At 35.8% G+C, this 21,045-nt stretch overlaps 1 long non-coding RNA gene across 1 annotated transcript in view; it reads right to left on the reverse strand.

Moving 5' to 3' along the window:
* LOC120590899 (uncharacterized) overlaps nucleotides 1-21,045 on the reverse strand; it is a 561,246-nt gene that overhangs the window by 448,729 nt on the left and 91,472 nt on the right. The window contains exon 3 of the long non-coding RNA XR_005649803.1: nucleotides 11,874-12,783. This is a non-coding gene — a long non-coding RNA (uncharacterized LOC120590899). The remainder of the gene's footprint in view (nucleotides 1-11,873; nucleotides 12,784-21,045) is intronic.

Raw genomic sequence — 21,045 nt, forward strand, 5'->3', positions numbered from 1 at the left:
TGTATCTTTTGTTTTTTACCTTATGTGGTTTGATGCTGTATTATTAGGCATATACACATTAACGATTGTTATGTCTTCTTAGAGAATTTACCCCTTTATCATTTTGTGCCCTTCCTTATCCCTGATAACTCTCCTTGCTTTGAAGTCAGCTCCGTCTGAAATTAATATAGCTACTCCTGCGTTCTTTTGATTAGTATTAGCATGACATATTTTTCCATCTATTTACTTTTAATCTCTCTATATATATTTATATTTAAAGTGGGTTTCTTGTAGAAACATATAGTTGTTTCTTGCTTTTGATCATTCTGCCTTTTAATTGCTGCATTTAGACCACTGACATTCTGATTAATATAGCTGGACTGATACCTACTATATTCATTATTGTTTTTAATTTGTTGTCCTTGTTCCTATTTTTTGTCTGCCACTTATTTTCTGAATTTAGTGGGTTTTTTTAACTGAGTATTTTATGTAATTCTATTTTCTCTTCTTTCTTAGCATAGCAATTATATATATATCTTTTATTTTAGTAGTTGCCCTAGAATTTGCAATATATATTTATAGTTAACCCACATCCATTCCAAATAACACTATACCCCTTCGTGGGTAGTATAAGTACCTTAAAATAATAACAGTCCTAATTCTTCCCATCCTTTATATTACTGCTATCATTCCTTTTATTTATATATAAGTATACATAAGCATAATTATATGATATATAGGCATGCATAATCAAATACATTGTTGGTATTATTATTCTGAACAAACTGTTATCTATTAGATCAATTAAAGAACAAGAAAAATGTTTTTATTTCATCCTCACTTATACCTTCTTTGATGCTCTTCCTTAGCTTATGTAGATCCAAGCTTCTGACCGATAGTATGTTCCTTCTCTCTAAAGAACTTCTTTCCACAGATCTTGCAAGGTAGGTATATTGACAACAAATCCCTCAATTGTTGTTTGTCTGTTAAAGTCTATTTCTCCTTCACTTCTGAAGAATAGTTTTGCAAGGTACAGAATCTTAGGTTGGTGTTTTTTTCTTTCAATACTTTAAATATTCACTCTACTCTTTTCCTGCTTAAATGGTTTCTGAGAAGTCAGATTTATCTTTGTTCCTCTATAGGTAAGGTTTTTTGTCCCATCTTCTTTCAGGATTTTTCTTTATCTTTGATTTTCTGTAGTTTGAAAATAATATGCCCAGGTGTCGTTTCTGGGAGGCATTAATCCTGCTTGTTGTTCTCTGACTTTCCTGGATCTGATCTCAATAACTTTGGTTCTTTGGTTAACTTCTCTTTGGTTCTTTCTTAGGATTTCCATCTCTCTGTTTACATTGCCCATCTGTTCTTGCGTGCTATCTATTTTATCCATTAGAACTCTTAATACAGTAAAGTTTTAGATTCCCGGTATGATAATTCCAATACTCCTGCCATGTCAGGTTCTGATGCTTTCTGTCTCTTCAAACTGTGTTTTTTGCCTTTTGATTTGCTTGTAATTTTTTCTTGATAATCAGAATAATGTACTGGGTAAAAGAAAATGCTGTAAATAGGAATTTAGTAATGTGATAGTCAATTATAGAAAGAGGGGAATGTTTTATAGTCTTATGATTAGGTCTTAGTCTTTTAGTGAGCCTGGACTATGAACTTCACAAGTGTGTCTCAGGTTTTTTATTTCCCCGCTTAAGTAGGACAGGATACAGTGGGCTGGAGTTGGGTATTCTTCTTCCCTCAAGTCATTTAGGATCTGAATAACCCAGTAGGTTAGGCTATGGTTAACTAGTTTCTCCTGAGAGCAGGGTTTGTTAAGAACAGACTGCTCTGGAGTATTTCAAAATAGTCCCTCTTCCCCTCCTCCTGCCAAAAACATGAGGAGATTTCCTTCCAATATTAGTGTGTAATACTTGTTGAAATCCTGATAAATCACAATATTATGTGGGCCCCCATGGCTGGGATCCCCTGGAGTTATTAACTCTCAGAGTTGTCCACATTGAGTCCCCAGCAATTCCCCAATTACAGGTCAGTTTTTCAGTTTTTCCTATCCTGGCACTGGTTTCCACTCACATATCTCTGTTCCTATAAGCCATGTCATCATGTATTCACTTATCTGTCTCTCCATTCTTAGTGGCAGCTGTTTGCCCTTCCTCTCCTCTCTTACAGATCCAAGAAGAATTGTTGATTTTTCAGTCTGTTCAGCTTTTCATGTTATTTGGGTGGAGTGGTGACCTCTAAGCTCCTTACATGTAGAACCAGAGTTCACCCAGAATATTCACTTTTTAAAATGGGAAAAGGCATTTTTTTCTTTTCTAATTTTAATAGTCTTGCAAAGCAAGCTATTTCGAGCTGAGTTTATGACATTCTCATTTGCAATCTAGTTTGCAAAAAAATCATTTTTAACTGTAATTATCTTCTCCAGGTGGCAAAGATGGTTAAGCCTGTTTTTTGTAACTCTTAAAAGATATTCTATGAATCCTTATTATGACATATTGAAAAGAGATCAGGTATTGCTTAGATATGTATTGTTTCTCACATTACAATTTTGTTATTTCTATAACTGTATTTCCAAAAACTGCAAGCTTTTCACCTCTAGTAAATCTTATGTGATATACTCTTACGATAAAATATAAATCCTTTGTTTTTATTTTTTTCGAATAGTCTTGTTCATGTAATGTAAATCCTCTTTCTCAATAAAGAACATTTATGCATTTAACAACAGCATTTCAAAATACATGAAGCAAAATCTGACAGACCTAAAAGAAAAATAGCTCAATCCACAATCATGTTTGGAAGGCTCAAAACTCCTTTCTCAGTAATAAGTATAACTAGTAAACAGTACATAGAAGATCCGAGACAATACCATCTACCATCTATATCTAATTGACATTTATAAACATTACACCCAACCAGAGCACAATACATTTTCTTTTCAAGTGCGCGTTGAACATTCATCGAGATAAATCATGAAACAAACCTTTGGTTTGTTGTCCTGGGTTATGAAACAAATCTTGTCAGTTTAGAAGAAGTATGTTCTCTGACTGTAATAGAATTAAACTAAAAATCAGTAACAGAAAACAACAGGAAAATAAGCAAACGTTTAGAAATTAAACAATATGCTTTTAAACAACGGTCAAAAGCAAACAAGAAAATATTCTGAACTACAGGAAAATGAAAATATGAAATTTATGAGATACAGTTAAAGCAGTGCATATATGAAATTTAGAGCATTTAATCCTAACAGAATAGAAAAAAAGATCTCAAATAATAATCTAGGTTTCTACCTTAAAAAGCTAGAAAAACAAAACCAAAATAAACCCAAATCAAGCAAAAGGTAGGAAATCATAAAAATAAGAGCAGCAATCAATGAATTTGAAAACAAAAAATAATGAAAATCAATGAAACCAAAAAAACTGGTTCTTTGAAATCATCGATAAAATCAAAAAACCTCTAGCAAGACAAAGAGAGAGAAAACACAAATTAATATCAGGAATGAAAGAGAAAATATTATTGCAGACCTCAAAGACATTAAAAGAATAATAAGAGAATACTATGAATAACACTATATACATAAATCTGACACCTTAGATAATGGTCTAATTCTCCAAAAGTCACAAACTATTAAAATTCAACCATGATGAACTAGATGGCCTAAGTTGTCCTATAATATTAGAAAAGCTAAATTCACAGTTTAAAATCTTCCAAAAAGGATATTTTCAGGAACTGATTGTTTCACTGGCAAATTGTACAAAATATTTAAGAAGAAATAACATCAATTTCACGCTCTTCCAAAAAATAAAAATATGTTTTTCCAACGTTCATTTGGATGTGATTTCTGTATGATTGCATCAAATACTGAATGTCAGTGCCCTGAAATTACATGAAAAGTACACTTACTCACGTATAAATGTTGACAGAGATGACTGAGAATGTGTCTGAGTTTTATTTACTCCAGCTATCTAAACATGAGCATGAAATTTCTATAATCTCCAACCTAAAACCTTGCTATCAAGCCATAAAATAATTGATAAATTTGTTTCAGTAAATCACTCTATGTAAACATTATATGTGCATTTTTTATGCATCCAAGAGAAGGACAGAAATACAATTAATGAGACACACGCAAAGAAAAAGCAATTAAAGAATACATTCGATTCCCAACAATTTGACTCATCGACAAATGCCTGGAAGTGAACTTTAGATAGGCAACATGACTGCTGTTTCATCAGCTAGCCTCAGTTCTTGAGTATCTCCCAGAAAGTGAGCTCCTTTGGAATGTGTATATGTACCGAGTATTTTATATATATATATGTATATAAAATATACATATATATATATGTATGTATGTATGTATATATATAATTATATATATTTAATATGTATAAAAATTATACATGTATATATATTAAATACATGCATATAACACACATGCATACATAGTATATAACATTTAAGCTAATTAAGCCAGTGGTTAAACTAAACTAACAATAATCTATCCCAAACACCAAGTACCCTGCATTTTATGGCTGATCGAAGAGAATTTTTGGAAATAATTTTTATTATAATTTTCACATTATGTGTCAACTGTAACACCTAATCTGAGCAAATGATGTAACTCATTCTGCAAATGATGTAACATATTCTACAGGATTCTGAAAGATCACCTTAAGCAAGAAAAACTAAGCACATCTGAGCATTTATTTACATGATCAGAGATTGACACATTTTTTAGTAAACGGTATCGTAATGTATAAGAACTCAGAGAAACAGGAGAAATGCTAATCGAACATTAAAGAAATGACCAAATATACTATAAAAAATCATATGACAATAAATATGGGCTGAGAACAATGAAGAATGAGAAAGGCTTTGGAAATGAAAGAGCAAAATACAGTTGGACAAACAAATATAAGCCACAGTGAATGGAGATGAACACAAGTTCACTACAGGGCAAACTACTGGTGATTAAAAAAAAAAAAATACACACACACACACTAAATGAAAACATTAAATACTTGCATAATGAAATTTTCACTCTACCTACTATCTGGGACAGCTTGTCTACTACTATACAAACTATCTCGAATAAATGTGAGAGTAAGTGATATTTTTATCAATGAGAGCTCTGATTAAATCATCGTTTAAGATGTTCACTACAACATATTTCTAAGTGTTTAATGCTGATTATTAATCAATGAATAAGCATTTTAATAAACATTTTATTTATCAACAAGCACCCAGGAGAAAAATAGTTGAAATTTTTGTCTTAGGAACTTCCATAAAACTGAAGATCACATAGAGGCTCCAAGATTTCTCTTGCTTACTCACACTCAGTTCATTTATTTCCCTTGTAAAACTAATATGACATAGTGGATTACTTTTCCAATTTGAAAACTCTCCTCTTCATTTCCCTAAGACTTTACATAACATATTGAGTTGAAAAGTATATTCTTTTTTTCTGGGGTATTTATGGGCCCTAAGTACACAGATTTCAACCAAGAGTACCCTCCAGTTAATGACATAATATCATATCATTATCAGGGCAGATATGGGCTCCCAAATGTTTTGGCGTACATTTCTCTTATGTATTATTTCCAGTCCCAACCCTACAGCCACCAAAGATATTTAAAACATGTATTAAAGTTAGCCTTCAAAACTTCCTGCCATTGTTAAACAGTTACATAGCCATAAAAACATGTGAAATTTTATTTGGGGAAAGAATTTGTACCCAGTTAAAAGACAAATTATTATGCAAGCTATCATTTCCAAATGAGATCTGAGTTCATAAAGAGGTAGAAAACTTAGTAGTTTGAATAGTTATTATGTATACTATTAGTTTGTGGGCTTTTCCTTTTCAATCTGTCTCTCTGTCTAGTATGTTTTTAGTTCCTGTCATTGGGAGCAATGATTTAATGTAGGATTTTACCAGATAAGAAGGAATTCAGTCATGAATTAAGCACATCAGTAAGTGTCTTCTGTTTGGAACTGCACAGAAGAGAAAACCGAATAAAGAAGATTTTCAGACTTGAACTTTACTAAACATCTCATTTCTACATGATGAGTGATTCCATTTGTGTGCTTTAATAATTTATGAAAAAAATAATTTAAAATTCTGTATTCGTCTTGTTCAGATTTGGGGCCTTTTTGAACTGCTGATAATGAGTGAGGAATATAAAATTAAAGATTGCTCATTGGATAACCTATTCAAATGTGCTAGGTGAGACAATTGGGTAGGTGTAAAGCAAGATGGAACAAAAAGGGACTATTTGATCAAAATACAATATAACTGTGCAATTAACTTAATAGATGCCGTAATATGCCGTAAAGATCCATTTTCGAGAGTTTATTGTATAACAGCAAACAGGCATTCCTCGTAAGCCAGAACAGCCGAACACATCACTGATCCCAGACAAATGTGTAGGAGTTGTATAACCCGAGAAGCGATTAAATATAAGAAGTGAAGGATCTTCTGATTTCCTATTTGTCCTCTGGGAAGAAGAGGGATAAGCCATCTCTCTAGTTTCCAATAGGTTTGGCTTTTCAGCCTAATTGCTTAAAAGAAATATGTGTATAATTCCTTAAAACACTCACACACACACTCTCTTGGGAAAGACAGAAAGGAAAACTCTTCTAACCTCCTAAGCACGCTTAGTTCTTCCATAAAGGAGGTGATACCAGTCTAACTGTCATCAATAGAACTACAATTACAAATGGCTAGTCTTAGAGTACAAGTAAAAGTCAAGAGTAGGTATATGCCTTTAGCACTTTCTTCACAGAACATAAGAAAAAATAAGAGCCGGGTCCTGCCTCACCTAGGAGAGCCCCAGACAGTCTCTCTTTCTTGTCCTCTGTGATGATAAATTTTGTATCGACTTGGTTAAACTATAGTTCCCTGCTATTCAAACACTAAGCTAGGTGTTACTGTGAAGGTATTTTGATTAAAGCGTGTAACCAGCTGACTTTAAGTAAGGGATATTATCCTAGATTATCTGGGTAGGCCTAATTCAATCAGTTGAGAGCCCTTAAGAGTAGTGTTGAGGCTTCTCTAAAGTAAAAGAAATTTTGCATGTGGACAGCAGCTCCAGCCTGCCTGATGTATTTCAGATTTGCTCCGCCAGCCCCACAATCATGTAAACCTATTCCTTGTAATAAATCGGTGTGTGTGTGTATATATAGATATCTTCAATCATCCCTAATCATCCTTTCAAGCCCTATAACTAAAAAGTAGTAGGATTTTGGGATAAGGTTAGAAGAGGCCCTACTTAAGACTTAAGGTAAAATCACGAGCTCCAGCCCAATTTTCCAGAGAGCTCTGAATTGAGATAACAGTCTACTATCTGATAATCAAGAAATACTATATTCCTTGTTTACCACCCTTCTTCATAACTCTTTCAAGAAACTCTAAGATTAGGGTAAACTGGCCAGAATCTTGGCATTTCTGGATCTAGTCCCTATTCCATGTCATCTTAGTACATGTGTCAAAACCGCACTCAAATCTGAATAACACACACACACACACACACAGACACACACGCAACTATATATCACTTATGCCTCCCTCTGAGTTTACCTGCAGCGACACTAGACAGTTCCCTGAACACAGACAACTTCCTCCGTGAAGCACTGTGTCTCTGACATTATCTAAGAGCTTCATTCAGTGCCGTGGGAGCCTGTTCAACCCTGTGCTTGGCGACCTCTGACATATGGGGACTTAAGGCCCTCAATAGCCCTCTCAATCAAGGGGGAATGAAAGTCACAACATAGCTATGTCAGGTTTTGCATTCCAACGTGAAAAACAATTCTCGGGTCTTTTCTACATGTTCCCTCGGAGGATGTGCAGTCAGAAATATTTCTGATTTGAATTTATTGTATGGATGAAATAAGGTCCCGCCCCCTTCAATAGTCCATTAAAAATGCCTGTTTGTTTTGCTGTTATGAACATTTTTCTCAAAAGAATGCATTTAAGAAGTGTTTTTTAGGAGTTGGAGGAAGGCTTTTCACCTCATGGCAACAGAGTGCCGTGGATGAGGATCATATGTCTCTTATAAAGTAAAAAAAGGGCAATTTGGGAAGAGAAGGTGAGCGAAAAAAATACTCAACATTTCTGGGTTCTTTTCATGCAGTAGAGAGAAAAATATAAGAATCTCTTAGTCAAAGTTTCAATATAAGAAAACTAGCATTAACAGACTCATATTGTAAAGAACCACAAGAAATTAGTCTCCCAGTATGCAAGACCACATTCAAGTACTAGATTCATCAATTACTGGACATTTAATGTTAATAAAATCACATAATATTCCTGAGCCTCAGGTTATTATCTGGTAAATGGGGATAATAACATTCAACTTACAGGGCTGTGGTGAAGACTAAAATAATTTATGTAAAAATGTTATAAACTTTAAAAATTTATGCAAATGTTAGAAATTATTATAAAAGATCCATCTCAAACATGCAAGAAAATAATAATTTGTTTTAAAAATTACCATAATGCAAAAAGACGGAAGTTCTAAATCCAGCATTTAATTAACCTGCATTAATCCAGTTTAATTAACACAGCATTTCTAAGAAGGCAGACATGCTACAGCACTGTTAATGGCAAGTGTACCCTATAAATGCCATTGTTTGGTTATAACTTTGCCTATTCAACTTGGCATTACACTTCTGTAATCATACAAATACATTCGAAAGCTAAGAGGTCATAGAGAACATATTCAACAGAAAGATAAAAGCAGAGAATGAACTGCGCATGAAACAGAAAATAATCTATTTGAACAAAGAAACAATATTTGGCCTTTATGTGGAAATGATTCCATGTCCAGAGGATCTTTTGTCTTAAAAAATATATAGCTGCAGTTTGTTTCCTTTTATTGGACATTATACACTAGTAAACAAATAAGCCAAAGAAGTCATGTCAGGGTATGAGGGTCATAAGTAGGAAACACCTAAACTAAAGCAAAACAACAGCAGAAAAACAACAAAACAATCAGATTGATTTTCTCTTTCTAGAGGCCTGAAAACGTACCTGGTTTACCCAGAGAGAATCCTCTTCACATTCTGATTAAAGTCAGTAAGAGTCCTTCGGCTGACAATCTTGTCTAATTTTAAAACTATCATATCAAATGATAACTACCAATATTACACAGCATGAAAATGAAGGTCAAATGCTATAGTCTGAATATTAAATGAGGTTCAGAATATATCTAGCTTTCAACAGGGTAAATTTTGCTATTGTAAAGAAATTAACTCTAAAAATGTACTCCTAGAGCACGCCACAGGCTGCACTTTCTTTTCCGGTGTTCAGTAATAGTGACCATCCTGTCATCTTTGGGTTTCTTTCCTCCTAACTTACAATGCCATGGGGCTCAGTATGCGACAGTTTATCATTATAAAGTCAATCCTACATTGACTACCTTCTCCTTCATCCCCCACAATCAAGCAAAGAATTTCCAAGAAAAGTTCAAAACTTTTATTTTTATTTATTTTTTCCTAGGCACAACGGTAGGATGCAGAAGTGAGACTAGGGAGAATACAGGAATACAATTATAATTGTATCTCCTTTAACCTACATTTCTCTACAGGATTCCTCCTGGAGATGGGTTATAAAACTTTTATTAATAAAATTTTCTAATGTTGGTATTATGCACGTGCCACCAAAAAAAAGAAATCTAGAGTTTTCTTACTAAAATGTCCCACTCCAGAACACTGCTCATATGAAGCCTAAGAAGATCATTTTTGAATGTCAATACAACAGTGTTCTGGACTATCATACAGTTTTACCCTCTTCATCAGCCTTATGCTGATTGTTGGAAAGACTGATGACCCTGCTCCCAAATACTTATCCCTATCAATCATCCGGTATTTGTAATTCTATCATTAATGATAATCTGTTTGTATATTGTTGTTGTGGACGTTCCTGATTAGAATGCAGACGAACAGAGAGGAATCATAGTAAATCATTGTTTGCCATTAACACCTATTTGTAAGCTACTTTATCAGTTTAGGGAGCAGTGCCTTACTAAACTGGGACACCCCAATTTTGGTGGGAAAGCAAATGGGTTAGGATCTGGTGAAGACTTGTTCAAGGAGACATAGTTGTGAGATTTGGGTGATCAAAGAACTTTGGACAATTAGATATATGAGGACAACTGAAGAAGAAAACGGAGCCAGAAAATACACTACTTCATAGCTCTGTTCCAGATTATCCTTTGATCTAACTGTACCGCCACCATCTGATATAAGCAACTTTCTGGAAGCTCCAATATTATTGAATATTGTCTCTGAAAGGGTCTTAGCAATCGTGATCAAACACTCTCCCTCAGGGAAGATGTAAAACATTGTCTTCAACAGTTTTGAGAATGAGCAGTTACCTTGGTCATGGGAGGGAAGGAATAGAAGCAATTTGAACTGTTTGTTCAAGGGTCCGTGTGTCCAGCTCACAAGGGAAGCTAAAGTAATCCTCCTCTAATAGACAAGCCGAAGTCAACAAAGGGTAAGAGAAAGCCCAGAACCCAGGCTTCCGAAATCTGAGGCCAGTGCTCCTTCACAGGCACCATACTTCTCAGGTTTCCCTACTTATCCAACAGCAATCTCCCTATAAATTCAAACTAAGGTGGGAATGAAGAAAAGAGAAGTCCGCCAAATGACTTCTATAGGCATGATGGTGCTTATCAGAGGCCCCACTCAACAGAAATTACCAAATTCTTTCCAACTATTTCTAAACACCATGGTGTGTTTTAGATTTACGATACTGAAATAAAAATAGTTGTAATAAGCTTGGTGATTCCCAATACCACCTGGCTCATAAATCAGTATAATAAGGAGACCTAGGTTAAACCATCATCGTAAGGCACCAGCACACTCTAAAAGCTTCATTCCTTTGCAGAGTATTTACTACACTTTTAGAAAAGGTCACAGCTTTGATGAAAAATGGAATTATACAGCCAGAAGAAAGTACGATAAGGCCCTTAATTTACCCCCCACACTCACAGTGGAGTTCATCCAAGATGGGATTATCTATTGCCTATCATCCATGTCCTTTCTAAAAAAAGAGCCTCATAAAATGAGCTCAAAGAAGTTCTTTTATATGACAGCACTTTTAAAAGTACTAAAGCATTGTACAGATGTAAGGGATTATCATTCTTTATATTAAGGATAAAGAGAGTTCAAAACGTCCATCAGAAAAAAAGGCCACAATGTTTCTTTCACATTATCTTCTAGCAGATCTTTCTCATGACCACTCTAAATCTCTCCCAATGCTATTTAATCCATTTTCCCCTTATGTCTGCTTATACGAATAGAAATAGAAAATAGAATCATAGGACGTTAGATGTGAAAAATATATCTCCTAATTCATCCCTCTGATTTCATAAATGAGGATACTAAGAACGGTTGGGGCCATAACCGTAAATGCCTACAAAGGCTGGACAGGTAACATAAATAAGGAAATCCTTTGAGTAAGAAAACTTTCTCCGGTCTCAGAAAACCAACAGTGCAAGCAGAATAAATAGGAGCTTAACATAGGGTCTCAGAGGAAGAGGCAATGGAGGATGGGAGAACTGTGAAACTTGGAGAGTGCCAGTCCACCTGAAACTAATTATGATCATGTAGGCATGCAGGCCCATGCCAGCTGATTTATCAAAAAAAAGCAAGAAAGAAAGAAAAAGAAAACCTGAAATCCAAATCTTTGCATGAAAATATTCTGACTTTTAAAATTGATGCATTTTTTTAACACTGAAAAATAAATAAATAAAACATCTGTAGGCCTATTCCCGTCTACGCCCTGCTAGTTCATGACCTCTCCTCTTGGCCACGTGATTTCTAACCTCCTTCATTTTCTGTTTAAGAGCATGTACAAGAACAACGTAAGACCTCTCAGCGGCCATTCCTACCTGTTCAGAGGCCTGAGTCATGGGAGCTGCCGTCCAGTCCTCAATGGCGAGCTGAGCGAGCGTCTTCAGTAGGGCACTGCCTAAAGGCCCCGACTGCACTGGCAAGCCTTCAGACCCGACTGCAACCTCGGGTTGGGCAGCCGTAAATTCAGGAGCTGGAGCAATCCATTCACCTGAGGCTCCTCCCAGGCCAAAGCTTTTTCTGCAGTGGCCTGCACGTCCTTTCTGATCTCAGGATCTCTGTGGAAGCAGAGATCAGGTGTGACCTCTTGCGGATGCTCGCAGATGACCCCACGTATGCGCAGAACTCCAGCAGTCAGCGTGAGCTGAGCTCCCTCATTGTTGCACCAGATGGCTATGTCCATATAGGATGGAGGAGAGTCTATGTTACAGAGTGATGGCAGGGAGATTAACATAGGTTACCGCCACGAGAGGCTGGCAGTCAGCCCTGGGATCAGTAACGTGGGAATGCAGCCTCTGTCAGCTAGGTTTTCAAGGGCAACAATGGCAAGAGCCACCAGCAGAAGCTTCTCTCAGGTCCTCTTCAGACTTATGATGTAGACACCATCACTTTTACTTTTGCAGATGAATCGTTCAGTTTGGAAGTCAAGATTGTGTCACCCACGTGGATTCTTACTGCAAGGAATTTGAGGACACCCTCCTCCTCCATCTGCAGGACATCAAGTGCTCCAGACAATGTGAAAATTTCTCTTTAAATAGGATGGGAACCCAGAACAATGCTCTTTGGACCCCTCTCTGGGAAGCCCAGAAAGGCTGCCACCTTGTGAAGTAAATTTTGTCCTTTGTGTTCACAATATGACCAGTCAGCACATGAGCTTGTATTTGTATTTGTCTTGTGCTCTTCTAAACTTCACTTAAAATTGACCCTGGGAGGTTGCTCTTTGGGGATCTGAAATTAAGAATAGAAATTGCAATAACACAATAGCAGGAAATAAACTCAAGAGGAAAAGGTGTCTATGATGCTGACTTCTTTAAGAACCTGCGCATCAGACTCACCTAAGGTTTTTCACATATGAAGGATCACATTTTAAATCATGGATCAGATATCTCTTTCCTAGGCAGAATACACCAATTAGTTTTCCTTTTCTTATTCGTTATTGTGTTTCCACCTTTATGTTGTTTGGCATATTCTCCTATGAGTCCTTTCAACTTCTCTAAGTTTGCCAAAACCCATACTTGACAAAATACTGGATTGTTGCTAACTCAACAGAGTGACTACTACCAGGCACCACTTCCTCCTAGAAGGAAATAATATGCTTGCTTAAATCAAATATTGATGGGAGAACAAATATTAGCAGTGCCTTTTTAGCTTTGGCACTGGATTAGGATAGAGTTTAGCCTATTAAATGGACTTCGATGCTTTGTCCCCTACTGCAAAGGTGCTTCCACTCTCAGAAAACAGAAATTCGAAGAAAACACATTCTCTGCATAGAAATAAAAACAATGTTCTAATATTAAAGAGAAAACACAGTGATAGAGTCAGGAAGCAGCTCAGAGAAGCCATTACCATGCTTATTGCCATTTGAAGGCACAATGATTGAAGTTATTGTCTTAATGTAAGATTACTAAATAATGCATCCCATAAAGGAAAGACCGTATTGGCCATAAAATGTATGTAGCAGCAACAGAATTCATACTTATTTAATGACACTTTAGAATCGGATGGTAATTAAAATGAAGTAGGAATTTTTAAAATGCAAGAGAAATTCAAACACAACAGTGTATAAATTGAAACATTGTTTCTCAAGCACATAAAGAAGTAAGTTTCACTTGTTTTTTTGTTTTTTGGTTTTTTTTTTGGTTTGTTTGGGTTTTTTTCCTTTTTTGGCCCATTGGGAACAGCACAATCTTGACTCAGTATTTCCACTTCTAATTGCTAGGAGGGTTCATTATCAGCTGTCTAAAGTGCAATACATCAACCTTGCAAAGCTGAGTTACAAAAGACATTCGCACATCTGATGGGCTGCTGTGCTAAATACATCTTAATTTGTGCTGCATCTGCTGTTTTCTAATTTGTTTGTCATGCTGTGAATGCTGCAGACTTTGTTAGAACAGCTCTTGATTTTTTTTTTCTTTAAAAATGCATCAATTCTTCATTTAAAAAAATGGCTGTCTTCCATCATTGTTCATCTGTGTCTTGGAATGCCATTAACTCAATTCTGTTATGCATAGATATGTATGAAAAAACCCTGTACATTTGAATATGTACATCTATTATATTAGAAAAAATGCACATCTATGCATGTATGTGCATCAAGCCAAATAGTTTAATCGCAAAAAGCAAATCAAACTTTCTTCAGTAGTTACTGGATGCACAAAGTGACAAACAAACGCCAGTCTCAAAATTCTGACATGGAAAAAAGTATTTCAAGTCACAGGGGTCTGGTTTGGATTCCCTTTCTATGAAGAGGATGTGCGTAAAGGTGGTGCTTTCAGTTCAGATCCAACTAAGCCGCAGTTCAAATGGTAGACAAACATGTGCAATTCAGTATGATCCAGAATAAACCAGGATCACATTAGGGAAGTTTAAATTCTATTTGGGAAAGAAAGCAAATACCACTGTCTCAGGCCCATATCTCCCTCAATCTTTTCACAATGTTCAAGGTAAAGGAAGGGCCCGCTTCCTGGGCAGCGACTCTGCAGTCACACAAGGCCTCATGCTCAGAAGAGCTGAGTTTGGTTTAATGCTTTGCTATCACTGTTTAGATATATTTAATAATTTATAAACACGGGGCCCTGCATCCTCATTTTGCACTGGACCCCACAAATCATGTAACTGGTCTTGGGTGCAGGATGTGTTGTAGGAACACTGGTGGAACAGCTGATGGATTTACCCTGTAGTATTTCAAGCTGTCAGACCTTTTATCTTTAAGATCACAAAACTTTACCTCTTGAAATGAAGAATAAAGGAAAGATAAAAGGAAAACGTGCAGAGAGGGGAAAGACGAGAAGGAAAACCAAATAGTATTTACTTTGTATTCATATAGTTTTATAGGGCATGAGGGATGTAAGGCAGCCATTTCTAGGTGAAATTTATTATTTCTGAGCACAGAGCTTCTTTGAATGAAACTGATTAAAAGAAAATGCCTCTGTCATCGATTTCAGTACCGCTAGCCAAAGTGGCACTCAATGTCAATCTATAATCTTTAAAACAATTAAGCTAAAAACAAATCTTTTTTTTTTTTTTGACAATCCTCACCATCCCCTTCCCTTACATATATACAAACATAATTCAAGTTATTTCAGGAAACCTAAATAAAAACCAGTAAATACAAAGGAGTTGGAAACTTCAGAGGGCTATCTGTAGCCCTTTTCCTGTCACAGGCCACTTATTTGGAGTGAGACTGTGAACTGAGCGGCACTTGGAGACTGGCACAGGGGCTGGTATCCTCTGTGTCTCCCTGGAGATGGGGATTCAAAGAGGCCAGTCTGCTCTCTGACTTCTGCTGGATGCACACTCTTCCAAGAGGGAGACATGGGCCCAGTTACATAATGCCAATCAGTCTTCTGTGTCAAGTTTTCCCCAAAACACGCAGAAGCAACGAGCGAGGCAGGCATTTATGACTGCTGGAGTCATAGACAAATCAGGGCTTCCGTAAAGGAGTGTGTTGAATCAATAAGGCATACTGTTCGACCAGGACTGAGAAAAACACCTCATAAAGTAACAGCATTTGTAAAGGTTAATCAATTCAGCTAATTGTAAATGCTCTCAATTGTCAGTCCCTAAGCAGTCCCTTCTCTTTGTAGCTAGTAATTCACTGTAGGATGCAGCAGCTCTAAAGCAGGAAGCGGAGAAAGCGGGCAAAGCAGTCAAATTTCTCATTACTCTCTCCATGTTGTGCTCTGTCGGTGTCTGTAAATGTCAATACATTTACCACAGGGAGAGAGCCTTTTTTCCCTACTAGCACTACTTGCCTCCTTCATTACATACAAAACAAAGTAAAGAGCCTAATTATCTTGGTCTAGGCAGATGGAAAGGAAATGAGGGTATTGATTTTGGCGGGCAATATCTTAAGGCAATGTATATGACTAATAAGCTGGGCAGTTAAAAGGATGGTATTTCATTGACAACTGTAAGAAAAACACATCTTATTTACTGTCCAGAATTGACTCAGAGGAAGAAACTCCTTCTGTCCTTCCCTCCCCACTGTATCCATATCCCCAGTAAGAACAAAATCATTGGGGAGAGTTTTTTTAGATGAGTGCCTGTGGAGACGTGAGACATAGAAATGCATCCTGTGAGGCAGAAAACAATGAGCTAATTCTACCCTGAAATTATAACCAGACTCTGGTAGTGAGGCAAACCACTGATTTTCATGAAACCAGACAACTCCTATCTTTCCATGAGGCTTCATGGTCAGAGTAGCCCCATACTTCCAGGCCACTAGTAGGTGTTCTGCTGGGGACGCAGATGCAATTTGTTTTAGCAATGGCAGAAAATGGTGATACTAGACGAATGATAAATTGTCCTAAGTAAAGTACCTCTCTTTTTAAGATTTTACTTACATCTTTTCTGTTCTTTACTTTGTATATGTATATGGTACTACATTTCAGAAAGTCTTACTTCCCTATAGTTACAGAGATTAATCTTCTGTAGTTAGAAAATATAGGAAGATACTGTTATTTTCAAAGAATATTCATATAAGCCAAAATGGAGATGAGAAGAACTATTTCTAACGTTTTCGGGCACAGTACTATTTGTAGCAATGTGTATAATAATAACTAACATTCGTCCATTTATTATACCTTAGAATCTAGTGATGTACATGATTTCCCACATTGAAACATGAACTGCTGAAACGCAGTTAATTTTCCTCTATTTCATCTTCAATTTAATCAAATGTAAATGTCTTTTCCTTAGAAGTAAGGTTGCGAGTACAAGGAATCACAATATGTTCTAAATCCCAAACCTTCAACCACTTGACAAAAAAAAAAAAAAAAATCCTTATCTTTTATGTATTTCTATTTACTGTTATTAATCAAAGACTCTGTAACATTCCAGTTAAATATATGAGAGGACTGTGTCCCTGTCAAGCAGTTGGGTAGTTCAGATACACTGGGTAGTGCAGTCAGACAAATCAAGTGACTCCGTCGAAGCATTCTGTCACAGTGACCTGAACAGCACCAAAAATAAGCTGGAGGAGACATGGAAAACAGGTTGTTGGCAGCTGGCACAACACAAGATATTTTATCCCCCCAATATGTAGAATAATGCCGGATTTGTTTAGGGTGGTAGCCTGTTTAAAGTCAAATTAACTGGTGCATTGTAATAATAATGGTGTACAGATAGAAAACAAAATCTAAGTGCTTCTCTACAGTAACAGAACCAATGGTTTATGAAAGGAATTCTCTTATTACTGAAAGTAATTTCTTATCATTCACGAATACAATTTAAAACATTCCTGTTTACTATTGAAAAATGAGAAATTAGTCAGGAATGTCCAAAAGATACCTGACTGAGCCCCCTTCAACAATAAACTCTTTCTCGCCCACCCAGCCCCTCCTTTCCACTCTCCCCTTTCCCTCTCTCTCCCCCCTCTTCTTTTTTCTCTTTTTTCTAAGATATATCTCCTTCATCTAACAATGCCATTTTCCCATAATTTCAAGAGAAATTTTCTGACATCTTTGAAAATGCCAAGAATCTAAAGTGAAGTCCTCTACATGCAATTTTTCACCTTAAATTAAGTGAAATACCTGTTAGAGTTTTCAGGAACTGTAGCCTCTGGGAAGCAGTGAGCAAAGTTAACAAAATAACCCCCCATAAGACTCTATTACCTCATTTCATTTACGGGTTGTTTCTGAGCATTCGTTACCTTCATCTTCATATATATTCCTTTGGAGCCTCACCCTTTTATACCTAGTGTAATTTTCTTTCCAGAGGATAAATTTTTACATCAGTTTAATAATTTCTTGAAGTTATACTGGAGTATTGCTCAACTCGCTTCTAAATTAAAGCACTTATTAAAAAACTTTGAAGCACTCTCTCACAATTTTAAATCACGGTGCACATAGCAATTTAAAATTATGGGAGCAGTTTTATAAGCACTTGAATTTGGAGGTGATCAGAGACCTGAAAATGTGCAATATAGAGTAATTTAAAATTATTAGAGTACTTCGCATTTTTTATAAGCTCTTCAGCTGGGAAGTGATCGGATTCTAACATCTGAGCTTATGCAGTGCAAAGTAAAGTACTCCTCAGCCTGAGAGATTCACTCTATTAAATCAAACTACTTTAATAATTTTAAAGTGATGTACAGTGAGCATGCTCAGACCTCCAAATTCACGTTTAAATTAAAAATATTTTTCACTTCCAACATACAAAGACACTCGTATGATAAAGCAGTAATTTACCTTTTCAATTTTAGGCATCCAACTGCCCTCTCTCTTTTAGAGTAGTTTTCCCTTGATAAAAACATACACCAGATTATTAAAAATATTCAATTTTTTATTACAAAATTAAAAGCATAATGCTATGAAAATTCAACAACCTAGTTATATTTGAAAATATTTCCATTTTAAAGTAAACTATAGTATATTATGTTTGGAACATAACACTTTTACACTTAAAACAATGACAAACTAATATCTTGAAAGGGTTTTTAAACTTAAAAAGCTAATTGCCTTATGTAAACATAACACCTAACCCACTGAAACATATGGATGAGTCTTCACAATAGGGCAGCTGTCTTGCAATTTGAGAAAAGCCATGCAGATCCTAACATGACTTCCGAAGAATACTGCCGACCTGAATGGAAGGATGTTGTTCCAATAACATTCTCGCAAACTACTCTTGAGTTCAAAGAAAGGAAAACATAACAGAAACATGATGCCCACTATGCTAAATGTTCATTGGGCACACGGGGCTCTCAGATCATTCAAATAGGTTTACATGATTGTTTTATTCTTGGAAAATCCTACTTATACTTTCTAGAAGGCAGACTTCTAGTCTGGATTAATTATTTCTATTAATAAGCAAGATTATTAACCTGTTGAAAGGGATTCTGATCTCATGTAGAATGATTCAATTTCTATTATGTTTAAATGTAGTTACTGAGACACCATTGGTATTTTACATCAAGGATTAGTGATTTAAAACCTGATTGGGATAGTTTTCTCACCTCATTTAACCATAAAGACAACTCAAATAAATAGGTAGACATCTATGAAACAATTTTGAAAGCTAAAAATAGTGTTTTCATTTTACTTTCAAATGCTGAGTTTCCCTTTTCCCCTTTTCCCTTCCCTTCTCTTTTTTTTTCTCTCTCCCCCGCTCCTCTCCCGGAGGTCCTATTCGTTTGAATTCTAACTGCAGTCGAACTGGATCTACTGGAAGATAATCACCTAGTATCTCCTACAAGAGAATCGATCCTAACCAATGTGTTTATAATCCACAAATGAACCCGGACTGGTTCCCAGTAGCGATCTGCCACCAGGGGAAAGTAGGCTTTAGCTATTTGTTATCAGGGAACAAGCTACAAAATATATATATACTGTCTATTTAAGAGTCCTTCTGTCTGTGACAAAAACATCCAGAGCCACTTCATCTTACAGTACAGATGCTGCCTGAAAAAGAAAGTCTCTTGGTGGCGGGGCAGAGGTGGAGGTCAGACGATGGTAATAACATCTTTAAAAAGTGTTCTCTCAGAACAAGCTCCTTCACTGAGAGATATGCCAAGGACATCCTTAAATTAAAGAAGTGAACTTATTTTAAGGGTTGTTGCAGTGACTTTTTAACTTAATTTCAAAGGCCAGGCACTGAACACTAAAGATAAAATTGGGAAATATGGCTCTACAGCCTTTTAAAGGAAGAAAATGGGATTCTGGAATCTGGATTATAATCCAATTATAAATTCACTGAGGCAGGGTGTACATATTGCCCAAACTTTCCATAGAGAAATACACGGATGCAATAAACACCCAATGACTCGGTGATTATGACAATAATGAACTCAGCAGATTTTTTATATTAAAATATTCACGTGTATACTGAAATCATGGATATTACCTCTATGAAAATGTTTCTGAACTTAACCTATAATATAGGTGCTAGCCTAACAAGTATATTAAAAACTTTCAGAAGTTATAGAATACTCACTTCTATACAAAAGTGTTTTTAATTCAATGGAATTTGCATTTTTCTTTGTGTTATGCCCAAACTTCCTTGGTTTTATGTTACTTTGAGAAAAAAAAAAATGTCCTAGAAGAAGACTAAAAGAAAGCTGTCCTGGAAATAGAAATTTATGGTATCTAGATGGTCTGTAGGCATTTAGTGGTATCAATTATTTGGCTATAATGTCAAAAGAGTATATAACTACCCAAGAAATTCAGTAGTGACAATGTAAAATCTTTTGTATATCCTTGTGTGCAAAATAAAATTGTCTTTCAAAAAACTAAAAATATCTCAATAACTAATCATTTACCATAAGTTATAAACAGATGGTGAATTAGTGTGTGCCTGAATTGAGGGAGAAATTCAGGTATAAATGGTAGAAAATATCACAAGGGTGTATCTAAGGGTTCGTATATGTTGGAGAGAGGAAGTAGCTAAGGAACTGTCAAGAGGTTTTTTCTGTAGTATGTGAGTTGACAGGAAGCCTCTAAACAAAATTTTTGCTACAGTGAGTAGGTAAAAATAAGTCAGGCAATTATGATACAATGAATTTGAAAATCAATGTGGATATTTCAAACTAAGTGGTATTCGATAGAAAGGAAAAATGTACTTGTAAGATTAATATAAAGAAAGAAACTTAAATGAAAATGTAATACTCGTACACACTTGGACTGTGTAAACATAATGAAACACGACATGTCCGGGACATTTGTCAATGGTAGTGCCCCGGTTCTCTCCCAGTATTTCACTGTAGTAATCACTGCTTTTAGGATCCCTATATAAAAGGTAAAAGAAGCCATACTGGATGATGCCAATCTCTGCATGAGTCTCCTGTTGACTTTAGGACTGAAACCAGGGGGATAATACTCAAAACCCCTCTGCACATACACTATAAAGACCAATGTGTATTTCCCAGATAAAATTTTTAATTCCTTTGTATTTTCCTGCAGCAGTACTTATGCCCACTCACAATAGTGTATTTATTGTTATTTTATCTGAGAGCATTGCTAAATAAAAATTTCATTAGTCGTTTTAAATAAA

Source organism: Pteropus medius, unplaced genomic scaffold (genome assembly GCF_902729225.1).
Source record: "Pteropus medius unplaced genomic scaffold, Ma_sr-lr_union100, whole genome shotgun sequence".
Classification (NCBI taxonomy): Eukaryota; Metazoa; Chordata; class Mammalia; order Chiroptera; family Pteropodidae; genus Pteropus; species Pteropus medius.